Source organism: Euprymna scolopes, chromosome 30, assembly GCF_053919585.1.
Source record: "Euprymna scolopes isolate OS-2025 chromosome 30, ASM5391958v1, whole genome shotgun sequence".
Taxonomy (NCBI): domain Eukaryota; kingdom Metazoa; phylum Mollusca; class Cephalopoda; order Sepiida; family Sepiolidae; genus Euprymna; species Euprymna scolopes.
In genome coordinates, this window is record NC_136511.1 from 56896159 (window position 1) to 56918500 (window position 22342).

At 30.4% G+C, this 22342-nt stretch overlaps 1 protein-coding gene across 3 annotated transcripts in view; it reads left to right on the top strand.

Moving 5' to 3' along the window:
• Positions 1 to 22342, top strand: part of LOC145254815 (potassium channel subfamily T member 2-like) — a 534670-nt gene that overhangs the window by 488337 nt on the left and 23991 nt on the right. The window lies entirely within an intron of this gene.

The following is a 22342-nucleotide window of genomic DNA, read 5'->3' on the forward strand; positions in this document are numbered from 1 at the left end:
CTCAGGAAAGTGAGAAGAAATATCCAAGAGTCTTTTCAAAAGTGCAACTGATGTGTTCTCAACTCAAGTAATTAATATTCAAACACGGACAACGTTTAGAATTGTGTCTATTACACATTATCTATTATCTAAAGGGCGGTTGTTTGTATATTTGTGTCAGACACAGAAACTATCAAAGATATATGAACAGACCCACATAGATTTTGCATCTGTATCACCTCAGTACAGTTTTGATAAGGATTTTTTTTTTAATTTCATTCATCTACGGTTACCAGGAATCAAATAAATTACTTACTGTAGAATCAGAAAAAAAATTGTCCTTTCATTGACGGGATAAAGGGAAATAACTCTATAAATATTATTTTATTCTAGTTATTTCCCCCTGAATCAATTAAATTTTATAGAAATTGAAAATAAGAATACAAATCCTAATATAGAGAATTAGCTGAGAGCAAGCGTGCACGGAAGTTTTTACTCATTCCCAAACAATTCTGAGTAGCTTTGGTAAGTTGTATATGTAAAGAAACTAGAAGATTACCCGTCCCAGATTGGGTACAATTAATACCCCCTAAAATGGTTTTACACCATTTTATGTTACTTTAAAAAAAAGTTAAATCATGATATAATATTTAAACTTATGTCTACAATACTATTCATTTTTGTTTCAAAAATTTGTGTATTAGGGTCTATTGGACGTGTACATAGCTATAATGAAGAGAAGTTATAATAATATCCAATTTCAATTCAGGTTGGCGGGGGTCACCATTTTTTTTACTGGGCGAATATTTGAGTGGTAATTAAAGCTGACTGCGAAAGAAAGTCCACCTGACTCCATAGATGACTAAATAGAATTCAGACGACATTGAAAGTTACACAGAAATACTTTTTTTTTTTTTTTTTTTTGACTGTGCTGAAAAGAAATTAAAAGCAGCTGAGCGTTAGTTTTTACAAAGTGGTGTATGCACCTTAGGAGATTTATCATGTTTTTTGTGAGTTGGAAAAATCATTGACATATCTCTTGATTATATGATCTCTTAACTCTAACTAGTTATACAATAACAAAAAATACCTGATTGCGTAGGTGCTGCAAAGAATAGTTCAACAAATTCCTGGGCGCTTCTACACTATTGGGACGAAATTTCGGAACTCGTAATACTAAATTTCACATGAAAACAATGGTATCTACGTATTCCTCATATTTTTAAGATGATTATATCCAAAAGCTACAAGAAATCAATAAGATAGAAAATTATTTGTTACAGAAAAATAAAAATAAAATAGAATTTGATGAAAACGATCGTAAGACACAGGAGAGTTCAAAAGGGAGGTAATTTTCCGTTTTGATTTAAACAAGATGGCGGCAATTTTTAACATGCTAACACGATTTTAGTTGTTTTGTTTAATAATTCAATGATATTCAGGTAATTTCGACTGCATAATTTGGAAGCTACAATTGTAACTTATTAGAATTGACAAAAAAATCTGTTGAAACCATTGGGTTTTTTTTTTTAAATCCGAAAACTCCCTTTATTGACTACAAAATCTCGCCCCAATTCTGTAGAAGTGCGAATTCCTGTGTTCCTAAGACCTCTGATTGGCCGATGGCACTGATCACTCAGTGCCACATCTATCTACTTACAACAAAGGAAAATAGTACATAAACAGATGTAACTGCTTATGGAGCTCTGTTTTAAAGTTAAGGTTAAAAGATTTTTCTATTCCCTTTGTATGTGACATGAAAAAGTCTCAGACCGACATCTTTCCAATAAAGAAACAAAACTTAAAATAAACCAGGATATACAGGGTATCCCAAAAAGATGTGTATACATTTTGAATACTTATAACCAGGGTTTATACAGATTTTCAATGTCTATTTTCACAGATTTTTCGAGGCAAAATTAAAATTTCAGATAAAATTCAATTATTTTAGAAAAAATTTTGGATATAAAGAATGATAGAATAAACCAAAAACTAATAATATTTTAATTAATATTTAAAAAAATATTTTAATAGTATTTATTTTGATTTGGAATTTCATTTTGGCTAGTTCCATAAAGTATATTGATAACATTGGGTAGTTTCGTGATAAAGGGCCATAACTCTTGTATCAACCACACCGGAAATAATAATATAACACAATTTCAGAAGAATGTGCTTATTTCGATTTTATTTTTACTATTTAAAAAACTATTTTAATAGTATTTATTTTGATTTTATCTTTAATATTCTGACAAAAATTATTACTGAATATAAAGAATACGATTTTCAAGCCCTTTTCAAGACATTTCCCATATTTTCAAGGCCTTAGAAAAGTAAATGAGTAAGAATACAAATTTTAAGATATTGACAGTATGTTACACAAAGGGCCCGGTCTAAGCCGGGTTGACATGCTAGTATATATGTGTGTATATACATATATGCATTTATATGGATAAAAAATGTGGCATGCATCTGCGGATGGAATGTGGGGAACATGACAGCTAAACCAGAATTGTTTCAATATTTTTCACGAATGTAAACAAAATTTGTTATTGTTTGAGAAAGAATGTAGCAATTAAAGGAATCTGGTTATGTTGATGTTTTTAAAAGTTGACAGGAAAAAGTGACACGAAAAAGGTTGGCAGATGGAGATTTGATTTGTCAACCAAGCAGATACAACGATATACTTCTCTCTGTCGCTCTCCCACTCTTCTCTCTATCCACCATAACAGAGAAGCAACAAGGAATAAAAACGGACTGTTGCTTACACCAAATGTGTTGTTGTGTATTTGAATTCTAGAAGAAAGGTTCATAATATAACAAGTAAATTAAAAAAAAAAAACATATGGAATTAAATTAGTAGAAGTGAAGATATGTTTTTCCAACATTGTTTCGTAAAATTTTCTTTTATAGGAAACCATGTACTTGTTAAATAAAGAAAATTTGTTTTAATCTGTGCTTTCAAAAATTACAAATTTCCTTCTCAAAGTAAAGTGACTTTTTTTCCTTACTTTAATACAGCTATTTGAGGTAATTTCTGAAGGTTAATAACCCTAACCCTAACCTCTATTGCTCAATGTACTTTTTAGATCATGAAGAAATAAATTTACAAACGTCTTGCAGCATTTCCAACTTGTCCTTTTGGCTAGGAACAAAGTGTAGTGTCTGTTCTGATACTATACTTCACCTTTTCTCAGTGGAGAAGTCCTTCATGACTGAGACAATTTTTATTTTTGTTTTTATCAAAAGTACCCCTTTTTGGGAGAGCTGAATTTTCTCCACATTAAAAACGAACCATGGGGAAGTAAGTTAATAGGATCATTTCCATCCAATATTTGGGCACATTATTTTTGATTTGCTATCTTATATTTCAGCAGATGTTTCAAGTCTCCTGCTTTAAACTTTGTCTTTAAGAAATTCACTCAACAAAGGAAACACATTGAAGCTATTATTCCTGAGCAATTTTACTCTCAGTAGCTGATATGTTCCGGAAAGCAATATATTTGTTTGAAGTTACTGAGTGGTCCTGGCTACAGTAATGTAGTAATACAATTTAGTAAATCGCTTTAATGAACAGTTGTCCACAGTCATATCTGGTAATATGCTTAAGATTTGGACTTTCGACATCTCTCCTAAACTGCTGAACAATTTTGTTTGTCAGTATCTGATATGTTCTGGAAAGCGATATACTTGTTTGAATTTACTGAGTGGTTCTGGCTACATTAATTGAATAATACAATCTAGTAAGTCGCCTTAATGAACGGTTGTTTGTAATCATATCTTTGGGCTTTCAGCATATCTTACAACCTATTTCAGGCTGCTATACCCGTCCGTATTTGTGGCTTACATCAGCCAATCATATTCTTGTGTGAAAGAACCTGAATGCATTCATATTAATTACATCAGTAACTTTAAATATGTATTTTTATCATTCTACCCTTCTGTCAAACATGTTTGCGAGTTGAAATCGGTAAATTGAACGAGTTATACCTGTTCAAATTGCGTATATATTAAGCCAGATTTGTGTTTTTCGTGATAGAAGCGTTGTTTAAATTTTTAAGCAAAATATGTATATACGTTTATAAGCCAAATTACAACGCAATATTATGAAAAATAAACAAATATTTATTTGTTTAAAATTAATATTCCGGCGATAGACGGCATCCTCAGAATTTTATACATTTTCTTTTTTTCGCCATGATGCTAAACTGAAGAAAAAACAATTAGTAAAGAGTCTATGTGCTGCGGCGTTATTTTGAAATGCCAGAAAAATACGCTTGCCACATGTGATATGATAAGAGTAATGTTTTCCGTGATAGAATATATGTGTATATATTATTTTTTGGATACCCTTTATATCATATTACTTTTAAAGAACCTTAGCTCTGTCTGGAAGTTAAATGTAACTTTATTATTATTATTGTTTTTATTTATTATTATTTTTTTTTATTTATTATTATTATTATGTTTTTATTATTATTTTTATTTATTTATTATTTTATTTTCATTTATTATTATTATTTTATTATTATTATCATTATTTTTATTTATTATTATTATTATTATTATTGCCATTTTTATTTATTATTATTATTATTTATCATTATTATTTACTATTTATTATTATAATTATTTTTTATTATTATTATTTTCATTGTCATTTTATTATTATTATTATTATTTTTATTATTATTTTATTATTATTATTATTTATTCATTATTATTTTTTTATTATTATTATTTTATTACTATTATTTTTATTATTATTATTATTTTATTACTATTATTATTATTATTTTTATTTATCATTATTATTATTATTTTTATTTATTATTATTATTATTATTATTATTATTATTCTATTATTATGTTTTATTATAATTATTTTTTTATTATTATTTTTTATCTATTATTATTATTATTATTTTTTATTATTATTATTATTTATTATTATTTATTATTATTTTGTATCTTATTAAGTTTATTTATTGCTTTAATGTTTTGTAATAACATTTTTTATATCTTTTTATTTTGTGTTTTAGATACAGTGGTAAATGTAAATTCCTTATCTCTGTTCTTCAACTTTTTTTTACTCATCTATTTTCATCTTTCATTAACACATGCAATGTCTCCATTTTATTACTTACCATTTCCTTCAAGCATCTTTTATTTACTATCCTAACAGCACATTCTCCTTCCAACTTGTTTGATAAATTAGGGGCCCTTTTTCATCACCTTGAATGATAACATGCATTATTTTCACTTTTATTGTCTGTCTGCTCGTGAGTTTTTTTTTCTTCTAATTATTACTGGCTAAATCGGTCCATTTGGCATCATGGTAATAGTGTTTGCTAGGATCAAGGGTAAGTGGAGTGATGTTGAGAAATGAGTGTTGCTCTCCTCTAAACCTCAATGTAGTATCCAATGAAAAGGGAGCTTTCAGATCGCCCTCAACTATGTTCGACCACTTTACTTATCTGCATGTTCTACTATGATGTTTTCAATTTGAATTGTTTTGGTTAAGAATTGCACTTTCTTAAGAATTTCTTAATTATTTTTGAATTTCAATTCTTCTTCTCGCCCATTTTAATCTTTCATTAACATGCAATGCAATACAATACAATACAATGCAATGCAATACACTGAAATACAATACAATACAATTTAATGCAATGCAATGCAATACAATGCAATGCAATACAATGCAATACAATACAATGCAATACAATGCAATGCAATACAATACAATGCAATACAATGCAATACCATACAATGCAATACATAACAATGCAATACAATACCATACAATGCAATACAAAGCAATGCAATGCAATGCAATACAATACAATGCAATACAATACAATACAATACAATGCAATACAATACAATGTAATAAAATGCAATGCAATACAATGCAATACAATACAATACAATAAAATGCAATGCAATACAATACAATACAATGCAATACAATGCAATACACTGAAATACAATACAATGCAATACAATACAATACAATGCAATGCAATACAATACAATGCAATATAATACAATACAATACAATGCAATGCAATACAATACAATGCAATACAATGCAATACAATGCAATGCAATACAATACAATGCAATGCAATATAATACGATACAATACAATGCAATACAATACAATACAATGCAATAAAATACAATGCAATGTAATACATTACAATGAAATGCAATACAATGCAATGAATACAATACAATACAATGCAATACAATACAATGCAATATAATGCAATACAATACAATACAATGCAATGCAATACAATACAATACAATATAATGCAATGCAATACAATGCAATACAATACAATACAATGCAATACAATACAGTGCAATACAATGCAATGCAATACAATACAATGCAATACAATGCAATAAAATACAATGCAATACAATACAATACAATGCAATACAATACAATGCAATGTAATGCAATACAATGAAATGCAATACAACGCAATGCAATACAATACAATGCAATGCAATACAATGCAATGCAATACAATACAATGCAATACAATGCAATACAATACAATGCAATGCAATGCAATACAATGAAATACAACACAATGCAATACAATGCAATACAATACAATGCAATGCAATACAATACAATACAATGCAATGCAATACAATGCAATGCAATACAATACAATGCAATGCAATGCAATGCAATACAATGCAATACAATACAATGCAATACAATGCAATGCAATACAATACAATACAATACAATGCAATACAATGCAATGCAATACAATACAATGCAATGCAATGCAATACAATGCAATACAATACAATGCAATACAATACAATACAATGCAATGCAATGCTTCCATTGTATTTATTTGTCTTTATACATTTCTTTGCTGTCTTAAAAGCGCCGTTTCTTTCCAAATCCCTTACTTTCTAGAATAGATTAAGGGTCCTTTTTCATTGCTTGGAATAATACGCTTCAAAAATCTTTAAAAATATCTTCTTTTTGTTATTGTTGTTGTTGTTATTCTCAGCTATTTCTTTGCATGTTCTGCCAATTTAGGTTTCAGATAAGAATTCCACTTTCTTAAACATTTATTTGTTATAAAATCTGTTTATGTTCCTCTTTTTCTATGGAAATTATCAATGTAAATATAGGTTTTAATACCACAAATGGAAAGAACTTTCCTTTTTTTGCCTCCACGTGCCTAGCGTCAGATAGAATTTCTGTGAACAGTTTCTTTCCAAGCACTTTCCATTTATGAAACACATTACAACAGGATTGCTTCCCTATGAACTACAACATGGTCGTCTTCAAATCCAGTATCAATAAATACATGTCATAAACTTTCCTTATAAGTTATCAAACTTTTTTCACGCTATTTATCATTTTCAATCCTCTTATAATATTCTATATCATCCATCTGACAATCCAGTTACCTACACTATCCTTATTTTTTAATGTCTTTTAGCCTGGATTACTGCTGACTCTGACTCGTTAGTACTGTGTTTTTGGCATCAAATGAACTAAACAGTCTTAATTTACCATGGAGCAGACAAAAACTAATGGGAACGCCCTTTGCAACAGACTTTAAGTCAGGGATTCTTCTGGTTTACCACAGGCAAATAAAAGCGATTAAATACAGATAAACCAGATAAAACAATTAAAAATGGACAACATTTTTCTACATTATATTTCTCTTAGTCTATCCGTTCTAGTTTTTCTCGGAAACTACTGGACAATCTAGCTGAAATTTTGTATAGGTGTTTGCTATGATAAGGTGCAGCGAACTAAATATTATAGTATCTGATCGATACAGAGTTAGGAATTAATAAGAATTATTAAAGATTAGCGATCATAATAGCACATTTAGTCTAGAAGTTCTCTCAGAAACTACTAAGCTGATCTGGCTGAAATATTGTATGGACTTTTATTGTGATACAGTGCAGCGAACTAAGTATCGTAATGTCTGTTCGATGTAAAGTTAGGAATTAGTATTTGATGCAAAAATGAGCACAAAATTAATTATCAGTTTGACATAAAGCACTGAATCTAAATCAAGGGTCTATAACTTTTGCTCGTTTTTAACTAAAAGTCTAGTTATATATATATATATATATATATATATATATATATATATATATATATATATATATATATCCGATCCCGCATTTTGTTAATTCCTGCCCTCTGATGAGAAGGAGAGTATTTCTTCGAAACTCCGTGGATTAAGGACTATCCACTTATCTTGTGCTTCCTTTTTAAAATTAAATATGTTTTTAACTCTTTTTCAAGATGTTTTTCAATATGTTTTATTAATCATTTGTTCATATTATAAGCTCTATTTCCTTTCGGTTTTATTGAGCTTTTACATCTTGTTGAGATTACTTTACTTGTAAATATTAACTTTGTAATATTTATAATATATTTTAAGTTTACCATTTTGATTACCTTGGTAAAGTTATTGTAATTTATATATATATATATATATATATATATATATATATATATATATATATATATATATGATTAATTAATCTTATTTCTTATGAGCATTTTTTTTTCATTGGCTTGATTAATATATGCATTTTTGGAATGCAACTCTTTTTCTATCTTTGAATATTTATGTTGGCATTGAAATGAAAATCTTGTCTTTTCTGCTAGTCGCTCATCTGCATGTTCTACTAACAGGTTTTAACGTTGCAAACTTTTGAATAAGAATTTTCACTTTCTTGAACATTTATTATCCGTATACACTGTTATTTATTCATGTTCTCTTCTGGCTCATCTTTCTTCATTATTAGCTCAATAATGAGAGAGGGTGCGTGTTGGTGCAATAGTTACAAATGCGGATTTTAAAATTGTCAAGCAGACTAGGATCTATTGTATTCATTGAAGCAAATTAGTAAACTAGTAGGCTGCCCGGCGAATCTTTGCTTTCATTCACCCCCTCCCCATACATGACATCATGACATCTACTATGACGTCGTTGTATGACGTCACCTTCTATGACGCCATATACAACGTCATCTGCTATATATATATATATATATATATATATATATATATATATATATATATATATATATTTTTTTTTTTTCTACCCACAAAACAAACCACAACATAGTCTACAAAATTAAAATTTTTACAAAAAACTATAGAATATTCTCCATCATCAAATATATATATATATATATATATATATATATATATATATATATATATATATATATATATATATATATATATATATATATAGTGAAAATGGTAATTAATAAAAACTGAAGAAAGTGCTCAATACTATTGTAGAGCAAATTTTTCCGTTCTTCTCGCACCCCTCCCCTGACCTCATTCACTCTTTCATCCCGTAATAACGAACATTTCTGTAAAAGTCTGAGGAAGCTACAGACGGCCAAAAACAACGGCCGGGCAACTGAAACAATAATGTAACTTAACAGAAAGATACGATAATAAAAAAAATAAAACGTATATATATATATATATATATATATATATATATATATATATATATATATATATGTGTGTGTGTGTGTGTGTGTGTGTGTGTGTGTGTGTGTGTGTGTGTGTGTGTGTGTGTGTTATGACGTCATTGTGAACAAACACACAGAAATACGGATTTATTATAATTTGACACAAACTCAAAATGAAATGTTATATTGTTTTCTGAACTGTCGTCAGTCTTTTTCACCTCTCTGCACTCGGTTACTAAAAACACTTGTCAATCAAGCCCATGCATTGGCAAATCGTGTGCCTCCCTGCAGGAACAGTACACATATAGTAAAATAACCCCAAATGTGGAGAGACGGATCTCCCTTGAAAGGGTTTCCCCACCATTGTGCTTTTCTACCCACAAAACAAACCACAACATGGTCTACAAAATTTAAATTTTTACAAACAAAAAACTATAGAATATTCTCCATTATCAAATACCTTGCTTCGTTTTTTTTTTTTTTTTGTAAAAAATCACGGAAAAAATATAATTCGCCAGTGTTCACACTCGCTATCTATGTACATATACTATTAAAAATTCATATAAAATCATAGAATTTCGTCAGTAATTTAATTTTTTCGTATATAAATTATTGTTATTATGCATATTTATTGAGATAAAGCAGATTATATATATATATATATATATATATATATATATATATATATATATATATATTAGTGATGGGAAGATTACAATATTTTTCCCGGTTCCAATACAATTACCGATTCCGATTCTTTATAAATCTCTAATTATTTAACTATGGAGTTATTTTGCCCATTTTTCGTAAAAAGCACATCTTAAATATGCAGATATTTTCCTAAACGTCCAAATATATTTGTGGAGAATGATCTATCGATTTTAGCTTTACTGGTATTTAAAATCAATCAATATTTATTATTTTATCATTATTACCAGCAATGGATGATTTTGCTTTAAACAAAATTAAATAAAAAGACAACTAAAAGAATCGCTTTGGCATCAGAAAATAGGAATCAACTTTTTCGATTCCAATACCGATTCCGATACCCCCAAATCTTCCGATTTTTCCAATTCCTGATTCCGATTAATCGTCCCAACACTAATATATATATATATATATATATATATATATATATATATATATATATATATATATATATATATATATATATTCAAAGGTTATGAGGGGTTTTTGAAGCATGAAAAACAGTGTTACTTTTTGTATTTAATATTTTTATTGTTATTTTTTATATTTCAAGCGGACCTCCGCTCTCGGTCACAAAAAAGTATCGAAATTCGATACTTTTTTGTGACCAAGAGCAGAGGTCCGCTTGAAATATAAAAAATAACAATAGAATATTAAATACAAAAAGTAACATTGTTTTTCATGCTTCAAAAAACCCTCATAACCTTTAAATCACTATCCTAGAAGCATACGTGGACTTTTAACATATATATATATATATATATATATATAGTTTTGACGATTTAAATAATGTTTCAAGTAAAAAGCATACACAAATATATTATAGTGGTTTACAGCCGTTTTAAGGCAGTATCTATTTTAAGTTACATAATGTAAAATAAAATAATTCAAACACTGGATCATTATCAGAACAAAATTCTTGAATGCAGCACAAATTAATAACAATGTGCAAAAATGTTTCAAGTTCCACCCAAAACCAGCAGAAATCATAAGAATAGATTTGTCTTAGAACAAGAGGGTGGGGTGGGAGGGGGGGGGGTAAAGTAGGTATAGAATCAACGATCACTATATTTGATTACAACTATTATTATTTTATTGTGTAAATAGTGAAACAAGTGCAAATGTGACAGAGATACATTTTTCACTTATAAATGAAGTGTATAGTTTGTAAATGTTCGATTGTCAAACCTGAATTAATTGTTAATTTCCTACAATTACGACCCGTTGACCTTAGGGAAGGCATTTGGCAACAGCAAGGCATCGATCTGAAAAGCCTGAGCTTATAAAACCATGTTGGTAAAGAGAGATTGAGTTTGGTGCTTTGCTCCTCGAATATGTCAGGCAGGAGAAAGTTATTGACGTCATGTAAACGTTTTCGGCGTTTATAAGAACTATGCAACTAACTAAGGGCGATAACTCGCTGTATGGTTATTATTAAACTAAGAGTGCCTATTTACTATGCCTCCCTCATGGGACAGAGTTAGACATCAGGGTCATTTTTTTTTAACGTGGAGAAAAGGAACAAAAACAAAATTTGTCTCAGTCGTGAAGGGTTTCTCCTCCACTGAGAGAAAACAAGAAATTGAAGTGCAGCATCTGAAGAACAGATACTACACTTTTATCTTGGGCCAAAGACCAAGAACTGAGAGTTGCCAGTGGATTGCGTCTGAGTTTTTACTGATACAAGAATTTCACGAATCAGTTTTCTACAGATTCATTGTCAAATACTTCGATAAAATTTATTATCTTAACTTAGGAACAAGGATTATATTACATGATTGCCTTCAGGCCGGGATCAAAGTGTAGTATCTGTTCTGCAGATGCTGCACTTAAGGTAATGTTTCGGTCAATGGAGGAAAACCCTCTATACTGAAACAATTATTATTTTTGGTCCCAACAAGAGTGCCCCTTTTGCCTTTTTTTCGGGGAGCTGGTTTAACCCCACTTTAAAAACAACCTCATGTCACATTTTGCTTTGGTGGGAAAGCAAATAAATACTGGTAATTATAAAACCGTTCGTGCTTGAATCTCGTATACACTATTTATTCAAAAGTAATCAACATTCAAGAGGTTATCTCATTTGCATATTACATTAAATAAAATCTGTTTTATTAATTAGCTCTAAATTTTTAATGGAAATTAGTCATAGAATTGTGTTAAGTATTCTATTTAGAAAAATTATACATAGTTGATTTATTTAGTTTATTTTTAATTTAATTTACACTTAATTTAATTTATTTTTAATTATTAGTACCACCAACATCAGCTGCGTTTAAAAACGGAACTAAGTTTTCATTTAACCTATGAGTTATTTCCCTTTAAGCAATGAGATTTCATTTCCCTGTCTGAATTTCATAGACGAAGATGGCTATGTTTTATTCTTCCAAAAATCCAAAACGTGGTCAACTTTCAGGAACATCGTAACAACTTAGAATATAAAAAAAAATGTCTTCAAGTCTAACGTAAACAAGTTCTTGATGAGCCGTTCCATATAAGTTAACAAATTTACCGAATTTTCATTACTAATGATTACTATATTTTCCAATTTCTACTGTACACTCTTTAACCCTTATCCTTGAGTGGCCTCTTGGCCTTGATAATGTGGTGATGCCTGTGTAAAAAAAAAAAAACAAAAACAAAAAAAAAACTTAGGATATTTAGTTGTCTTAAATAGTTTGTGACTAAATCCTCCGCCCGGCAATGTTTTTTTTTATAGGGCAACGTTGTGGATATACAGCTATATTGTTATATAAAACTGGTGAAGGCAACGTAATATTGTTTTGTATTGCTGCTATGCTTGAAAAATCATGACAAATACTTGCATATCTATATATCAATACGATAGCCTGTGTATTATTTTGTGTGTCACACCTACATCTTTTTCTTCCGAGTGACTGTCATTTAATTGCTATGACCTTCGATTTCTTGTAATAAATAATTTTATCAAGAATTCTTCATAAATTTTGGTTTCAGTTTCGAAAAAAGCGGATGGCGCTCAAGTCATCTATTTTTTTATAAAAATTTTTTGCCAAGAATTCTTCATACGTTTGGTTTCGGTTTTGATTATAGCTGAAGGCACTCAAGTTATATATATACATATATATTTTTTTTCTTCATAAGTTTTGGTTTCGGTTTCGATTCAAGCTGATGCACCCAAGTCATATGGATATATATATATATATTTTTTTTTTTAAATCACAACTTTATAATGTATAAGAATTGATAGAAAATTAACTCTATAATAATATCTACGAAATCTGCATAAATGAAAATATTATATTTAAGCATATTTTACGACATGGCTACACGGGGCGTCCCTGTTAGCATTGATAAATACTTTTGCAGTTTTAACAAAAGAGCTACAATCGTACTATTTATGCTGAACATCCAAGGGATGCCAACATCAATATATTACATATGAAAGAATCTGCTGTGGAATTTCCACAGGTCCCGCTAGTAAAAATATATAAGTATAACATTATTGTAAGAATTGCAACAAAAGTGTAGAGTGATTCAAAGCCAAAGAGTTTTGAAATGCATGAACATGGCATAAAAAGAAAAACATCCATAAAAAGAGTGAGAATTACAGACATAATTACTTATGTAAGAACCAACATTAAGAGTTCTTACATGCAACAAACATAAATTGATGAACAAAAAATGCTTGGACTGTGAAAAGTAAATCCGACTTACTTTATAATGTGCAGAAAACAAATGCTGCGACCAGTAGAACAAAAGGGCAATGCTGAAATAGAAAGCTCTCTGAGAATATCAGGACTGATATTTGGTGACACGGCGTGACAACCATGTAAGAACTGGAATTAACAGAGAACAAAACTTCATTTGACATTCAGCCAGTTTCTCTGTATCCTCGATCAGACTTGTTAAATAACATTTTACCACTTCCAACATGTTGACTATGCAATCTAATATGGCCATGCAATAGAAGTTTGTTTAATTAAAAATTAAATTATATCTATATTTAAACATATACACTCTCCCCCCTCCCCCCCAAAAAAAGAAGAATGAGATATGGATATTTGTTACTGTAACTAACAAAACAAAGAGATGGAAGAGCAAAAATTCAACAAATATTTTATCGAATGCAAAATAAGTTACTCTTTTACCTATATGAATAAGATTATTTGTGTTTAAATTTATTTTAAAGCGTTTTTTTTTTTTTGTTGTTCAAAGTAAACCTAGTGTCTACTCTGTTAAGTTAGAACAAAAAAAAATGTCTGCCCATAAGCCCTGCACGAGGACCCTTGATAATCGAATATATAACCTGAAAAACTTCCTATGACTTCTGTTTAGGCAGTTATGTGTGCCTATTTACTATGCCTCCCCACGGGACAGAGTTAGACACCAGGGTCGTTTTTTAACGTGGAGAAAAGGTACAATTTTGTTATTGTTTTAGCAACTAAATGCATTTCTTGTTTATTTTATTACTAATGCAATTAGGTAAGTCGTCTTCTCAAACAATATCTAATAATACATAATTTTCTTCAAAATATCTCAAATACGAATAGGTATGTGGGATCTCTACCACCCTGTAAAAAAATTACTTTCGACTAACCATCAAAAATTTACCTTTTTAAAAAAATCCGATTCCTTATTCTAACTGACTACATTCCAGTAATTCTCTATTTTTATTTTACCTCTGGATCTCCTTTTCTTAATTAGTTTGTGGCATACCTATAAATCCATTTGCTTAGCCATTACCTCCCTGCCACAAGCAATTTCCATGAGAATTAACAGAATTTAACAACCTGTCACCAAATTTGGGCACAGACAGTAAACGATCTATAAGGTTCAAACGAGTGAATCGTGAATGCCGCATAAGCACAAGTTGACTGCTTCTTAGTTTTTATTTCCCAGACAGTGCTCAACTGTAATATTTCTTAAAGGGGCTAATCAGTATTTACTTCAACAGTGCTCAATACACGAGTAGAGCTTAGTAGTAGCATGAAAAAAAAGGTACCTATATATACGATATGATGATAAATATTTTTTAAATTCTTACTCACATGCACATGTATTTCATTATTTTCCGAGAATCATTAGTGTTGAAAGTAACTCTCCTACCAGTTACACGATTCGAAACCTAAACCCCTGTTCAGCTTTTAACGTTCCAGTCTGAAGCCCTCAATAGATGCTGCCAACCTAATAATTGTGTCTGGGGTGAAGATTAAAGTCTATTTATGTTTTAACATACGGACATACTTAGTAGGTTTTCACAACAGTGTTCAACAAATCCAATTGGAAGGAACATTGCATTTAAGCATTAATTTGGCAGCCAATTCTAATTTCTCTTAAAGAGCCCATCTTACATTAAGGATTAATATTAATATTAAACAATATTATGCTAAATATATATTTTTTTAATTCTTATCCAAATACACATGTGTTTCATCCTTTACCTGGAATCATCAGTCTGGAGGGTAACTGTTCTGTCTGTCACACGATTAAGGATCCAAGGTTGTCTGTCTGAGAGTATCATTTACGTGTGTTGTTTTATCACTTTTCTTTGAGTGCCTTCCTTTTTAATATTATATTCCAATGTTCATGCTTGGCTACTGTTATCCACAGTGGATGACAATATTCGATAAGAAGTTGTATTGGAATCATACCATTTTTTAACCTACTCTAATTTTAATATCATATTTCAATTCGTATGTAACTACTGGTGTTCAGTACAATAATATTACAAGGTCTTTATAGAGTTTTATATATTCACACAATAACATTTCTATTTCTTGAAATAAACATTTATATCCCTCAGTTTCGGGTACAGTATCAGGTTACAAAGGTGTCAGTGATAATTCCCCGTAGAATAAAATGGTCACTTCGTTAAAATGAAAACTGAATAATTTATTAAATAAAAAAATTAGTAGAACGTCATAATTATTAAAAAGTGATTCTCAATATTAAAAGTCATTAAATATATAGATATGAAAGTAAAGGAAAGGAGGAAATGTTTCTAAGAAAAGAGGGAAAGTGTTGACGAAGGAGGGCTTCTTGTTTATATTACGCGCGTGTGCATGAGTTAAAAAAAAAAAAAAAAAGTAAAAAAAAAAACAAAGTAAAAAAAATATAGGAAAGGAAAACAGTTCCATGTCGGGTATTTTTGCAAAAACTCAACTTACGAAAATAATATTTTTTTTAATATTAAATATATAAAAACACACTAGTATTAGGTTAAAATGCTATAGCAAAAGTGTTGGTTTTAATGTCCGAAATGAATGCTGTGGAAAAAGCCTTAGTGAGCCTTCTAATCCGGCTAAAATGTTAAAATAACAAATTAAACCACTTTTTTTTTGTTATTTATGTGAAAGTTTAGTGTTTTATCGTTGAAACCCATCCAGAAAGAAAGTTTAAAGAAAAGGATGAACATGTGTAGTCAGTCAGCAAAGTAAATCAGTTAGCGACAATGAAAATAAAATGTAAAAAAATTTAAAAAGAGAAAAAAAGTATACTTGCTACTAAACCAACAAAGAAAGAAAGGAAAGGAGGAAAAGATTGAAGAAGAAAGGCTGTCACGTGTCTGGTGATAATTCCTGTGTAATAAAATGCCCACTTCATTATAAAGAAAACCAAATGATTTATTAAAATTTAGTAAAACGTTATAATTAAAACCTTATATATAAAAACATGCATTTATTCGATTAAAATGCTATAGCAAAATTCCGAGGCAATAGGTCCAGTAGCATTTTTTTTAGATTACCTGTTAGTCACAAACGAACATTTAGATTTTTATTTATATAGATATATATAATGTGTGTGGAAAGGTATGTATATGTATATTAGATTATCTTTGATGAGACATCTGACAGTATATAAACATTAATTCATTAATTAGAAAACAAAAAATTGTTAATTTAATCATTTGAGTTGTGCAGACTACTGTTCTTATCTTCAATGTTATTCTCAGAACGTTTCGATCGATGTAATCCCGACCTTCTTCAGATGCGTCTTGTCAAATTTGGAGAATGTTTCTCTGGAACTTTGAAATTAGCATGGAATTTTGAACAGAACACTTTATTTAGTCAACAGAGGTGACTTGTTCTCAGTTTCTCAGCCATGGTGAGTGGATGCTATTCCACAACATCCAAGATGAGAACGATAGTTTGAATAATCCAAATTATCAATTCTCGTCTCAGAAATTCTGAAACATAATATTTTTTCACTTATCCAAAAAGTTTGCATCACACCACTTAACATATTTCGTCTTGAAAAGGGTTTCATTGACCGAAATATAGACCATATATGAACCATTAACAAAAACGAAATATCAACCATATATGAACCATTAACAAAAACGAAATATCAACCATATATGAACCATTAACAAAAACGAAATATCAACCATATATGAACCATTAACAAAAACGAAATATAGACCATATATGAATCATTAACAAAAACGAAATATAGACCATATATCAACCATTAACAAAAAACGAAACATTGACCATGTATGAACCATTAACAAAAACGAAATATTGGCCATATATGAACCATTAACAAAAACGAAATATCAACCATATATGAACCATTAGCAAAAACGAAATATAGATCATATGTGAACCATTAGCAAAAAACGAAATATAGACCATATATGAACCATTAAAAAAAAACGAAATATCGACCATATATGAACCATTAAAAAAACGAAATATTGACCATATATGAACCATTAAAAAAACGAAATATCGACCATATATGAACCATTAACAAAAACGAAATATCAACCATATATGAACCATTAACAAAAACGAAATATAGACCATATATGAATCATTAACAAAAACGAAATATAGACCATATATCAACCATTAACAAAAAACGTAACATTGACCATGTATGAACCATTAACAAAAACGAAATATTGGCCATATATGAACCATTAACAAAAACGAAATATCAACCATATATGAACCATTAGCAAAAACGAAATATAGATCATATGTGAACCATTAGCAAAAAACGAAATATAGACCATATATGAACCATTAAAAAAAAACGAAATATCGACCATATATGAACCATTAAAAAAACGAAATATTGACCATATATGAACCATTAAAAAAACGAAATATCGACCATATATGAACCATTAGCAAAAAACGAAATATAGATCATATATCAACCATTAAAAAAACGAAATATAGACCATATATCAACCATTAACAAAAACGAAATATTGACCATGTATGAACCATTAACAAAAACCAAATATTGACCACATTTGAACGATTAACAAAAACGAAATATCGACCTTATATGAACCATTAACAAAAACGAAATATTGACCATATATTAACCGTTAATAAAAACGAAATATTGACCATATTAACCGTTAATAAAAACAAAATATAGACCATATATTAACCGTTAATAAAAACGAAATATTGACTATATATTAACCGTTAACAAAAACGAAATATTGACCATATATTAAACATTAATAAAAATTTAATAATGGGAATATGTTCTTTTTCCTGTTAATAGTTTTCTTTTTTTTTTTTGTTTGTTGTTGTCGTTTTCTTTCTTTCTTTCTTTCAAAAAATTAATTAACCGTTAGCCTTTGATCTTGTCAGCAAATTTTGTGGGGGTAATGTTCGCAATTCTTTGAGTCACCCACTCATACTTCCTTTTAGACTACTATCCGACTATGGTGTCACGGAGGTCTACCAACCACCTCCCTATGGACGGCATTTTTTCAGTGTGGAACACTCTTATCAACTGCCTTCCGTGTAATCAGTCAGACTACCCGGTAAGTGATTTAGTTTGCATGTAGCATAGAACCTAGGATGCTAGTGCTATGAAAACGAACCCAATTATATACCACTGGTATATTGCTGCAGCACTAAATATCATCTGATATTAAAATTATCCCAAGCCAATTTTTTTTAATGCAGTCCACCATGAAAGTACAAATACGTTTGTTTCAAGCTATAAAATAGTGCATATGTGTGTGTGCATAGAATTAAAGATGCTAGTGCTATTTTTTTTTTTTTTTAAGAAGCTAAATCATATCTCACTAATGCATTGTTGTTGCACTAAATATTATTTTTGATATTTAATCTATCTTAGGCAGACATTTTAAGTCCACCATGAAAAGATAAATCACTTCTTTTTTAGCCATATAATAGTGTGTACAAGGGGTGTTCAACAGGTAATGCCCATGACACATTTCCATTTGCCTCCTCTAGATGAAATTTTGCATGTACAATTATTTATATCTCTAAGGGTTATATGGCAAATTACAGCTCTGAAAAAATTGTGGTTTCGGATTTACAGATGTTTGAACTGAGTCAATTGTACAATTGAGCTTAAGTGTCATGCAGTGATCTGGGTTTTGTATTTGAAAGAACACACATCACAGGAGACTATTAATGAAATGAAAGAAACATATGGTAATGATTCCCTATCATATAACCACTGGCATCGTGAATTCAAACATGGGTGAAAATTTGTGGAAACAGATCCCAGATCTTGTCAGTCCCTCTTCTATCATTATTAAGGCATCTGTCAATCAAGTTGAGGCTGCCATTTTGGAAGATCAACACGTCATTATTTGGCAAATAGCCCAAGAGGTCAAGATTAAAAAAAAGAGTCTGTGAAACCTATCATTAATAACCATTTGCACATGTATAAGGTGTCTGCCAAATGGATTCCCAAGTTTCTGACACCTTTCCAGAAGTGAGGACGCATTGAAAGCGTGAGCATGAACTTGGAAATGTGCCAAGAATACGAGTTAAAGTTTTTCAAAAGACTTATTACTAGGGCTATGACGAGAGAATATTCTTATCATTGTTTTGGCTCTCGAGTATATATCCAACACAGTTAGACACAGTTAATCAATCGAGAACCAGATCACTCTATCTAAAAGCATACAAGCTATCAACTGATATATACCCATTCTCTTGTCATAGCCCTACTGATTACACAGGATGAAATCTACATCTATTATGATGATCTAGAGACCAAAGCCCAGTCAGTGTAGTGGGGACACTTGTATGCACCATCTCCAAAGAAGGCAATGGTGCAACCTTCCACTGGCAAGGTCATGCTGACAATATTCTGGAATCAGAACGGAGTAATGATGACAAATTTCCTGGCAAAGGGTACCACAATTACAGGAGCCTATTATATTTAAGTTTTGCGGAAATTAAGAGAAGCTATCAAAATCCAGAGGCAAAGCAAGATGAGCAAACGTGTTTCTCAGATTTCCAAAGTCACATTGTGGTTGGAGGTCCAACCTGGGGTGTTCTACAAAAACTGTCCCCAGAGCTGCATTAAACAATGGGACAAATGCGTCACTCTGGGTGGTTCTTATGTACAGAAAGACTAATAACTGTGCCAAGTTTTGTTGCTCTACTGTTATGAAAAAGTGGGTCAGGGGCATTGCTTATTGAACATCCCTCATATATATACGTGTACGTGTATATGCATATGATTAAAGATGCAAGTGCTATTAAAACCAACTAAATCATACCACTGATGCATTATTACTGCACTAAATATCATTTGATATTTAATTTATCTCACAGTCTTTTTTTTATCAAAGTGCCTGAAAAAAATAGTCTTTCATCACAAAACAAGACATCATCGACCAAATTATACAAATTACTGAATGTGTATATTTCTATGTGTGTGTGGTTGGGACGAAGATGTCTGCATAGAAGCCAGAATGCTAGGATGGACAGGAGCTGCTTGGCGCACCTTGTCCAACCTTTATAGAGTTCAGAACCAGCTTTAAAACCCAGTAGGTGATGCCCTTTTCTCTTCTCTGCAACCTCTTTCCCACAGAAACCCTTATCCCTGAGTGGTTTCCGGGCCTTGATAAGTGGTGATCACTGTGTAAAAAAAAAAAAAAAAAAAAAGAAGAGACGTTGCGAGCCTGTCTCTGCTCTATCATTATTTTCATAGCAAGTGCTCGACTGAACTTCAATATATGCCCCCCCTTGCCAAACTTTCACAAAAAGAAACACTCAACTAGCTACAACCACTATAAACGATTTCCTTCACTCTCTATCTGTGCCTAAATCTAAACACAGATTCCATGAACAAAGCTTCTTTCCCAGAACTGCTCGCCTGTGGAACATTGTTCTGCTGTCCTGCTTCCCGGTTGAATGCAATATGGTGGCTTTCAAATCCAATGTAAACAAGTTCTTGTTGAGTCGTTTCCATGAATAATTAAATCCTATCTAATTTACACCATTAACGATTACTCCACTACCACCTTAGTGGCCTTTGGGCCTTGATAAGTGGTTACTCCCAAGTAAAAAAAAAAAAACAAAAAAAAAATTATTTTGATTTTATTTATCTTTTTTTTTAAATTCCTGAAAAATGTATTTCATAAAAAAGGAACGTAATGCCTTTTTTTTTTTTTTAATTTATACAATAGTTGGTTTAGGCTGGCCTCAGCTTATGTTACGCTATCGCCTTCACCCAGTATTTTTATTTATTTATCTATAGTGAATCTGTCTCTTAGCTCGGTCAATGGCTTACAATCTCTCATGCAAATATCACAAACATGTAGAGCCTGTGCAGGGCAAACGGTTTTATTCTTACAGTAGAGTCTCGTGTCGTTTGAGGCCTCCAATGGAAGTACATTCTTTTCCACAGACCCTTATCCTCGAGTGGTCTTTTGGCCTTGATAAGTAGTGACTCTTTAATTTAAAAAAAGTACTCTGCATGTAAAAACACCAGTCTAATTTATAAAATTCACTATGTCTGTCTGTCTGTCTGTCTGTATCCATATTTTCAAACTCTATCTCCTCTGAACCTAAAAGTTGCAGAGCGTCGCTAGAGGCCTCAAATGGATTTTTATGGACCGTTCTTTTATGGATCTTTAGCCAGTTAAAATAGTTTTTAATGGGTCATAAAGTTAAAATAGTTTTTAATGGGTCATAAAGTTAAAATAGTTTTTAATGGGTCATAAATGGGTAAAAATTGAAAAAATCGTAATACATTTTGTACATTCATCTTAGTTTATTTTTAATCAGTTTATGTGTATGTCACATTTGTACAGTGGTAACATCACCAGCTTTGAATGCTACAGCTTTGCTTTCTGTTTCGATTCTAGCTGATGGCACCCAAATACTTTTTCTTTGCTTTTGAAATTACGACTCTATAA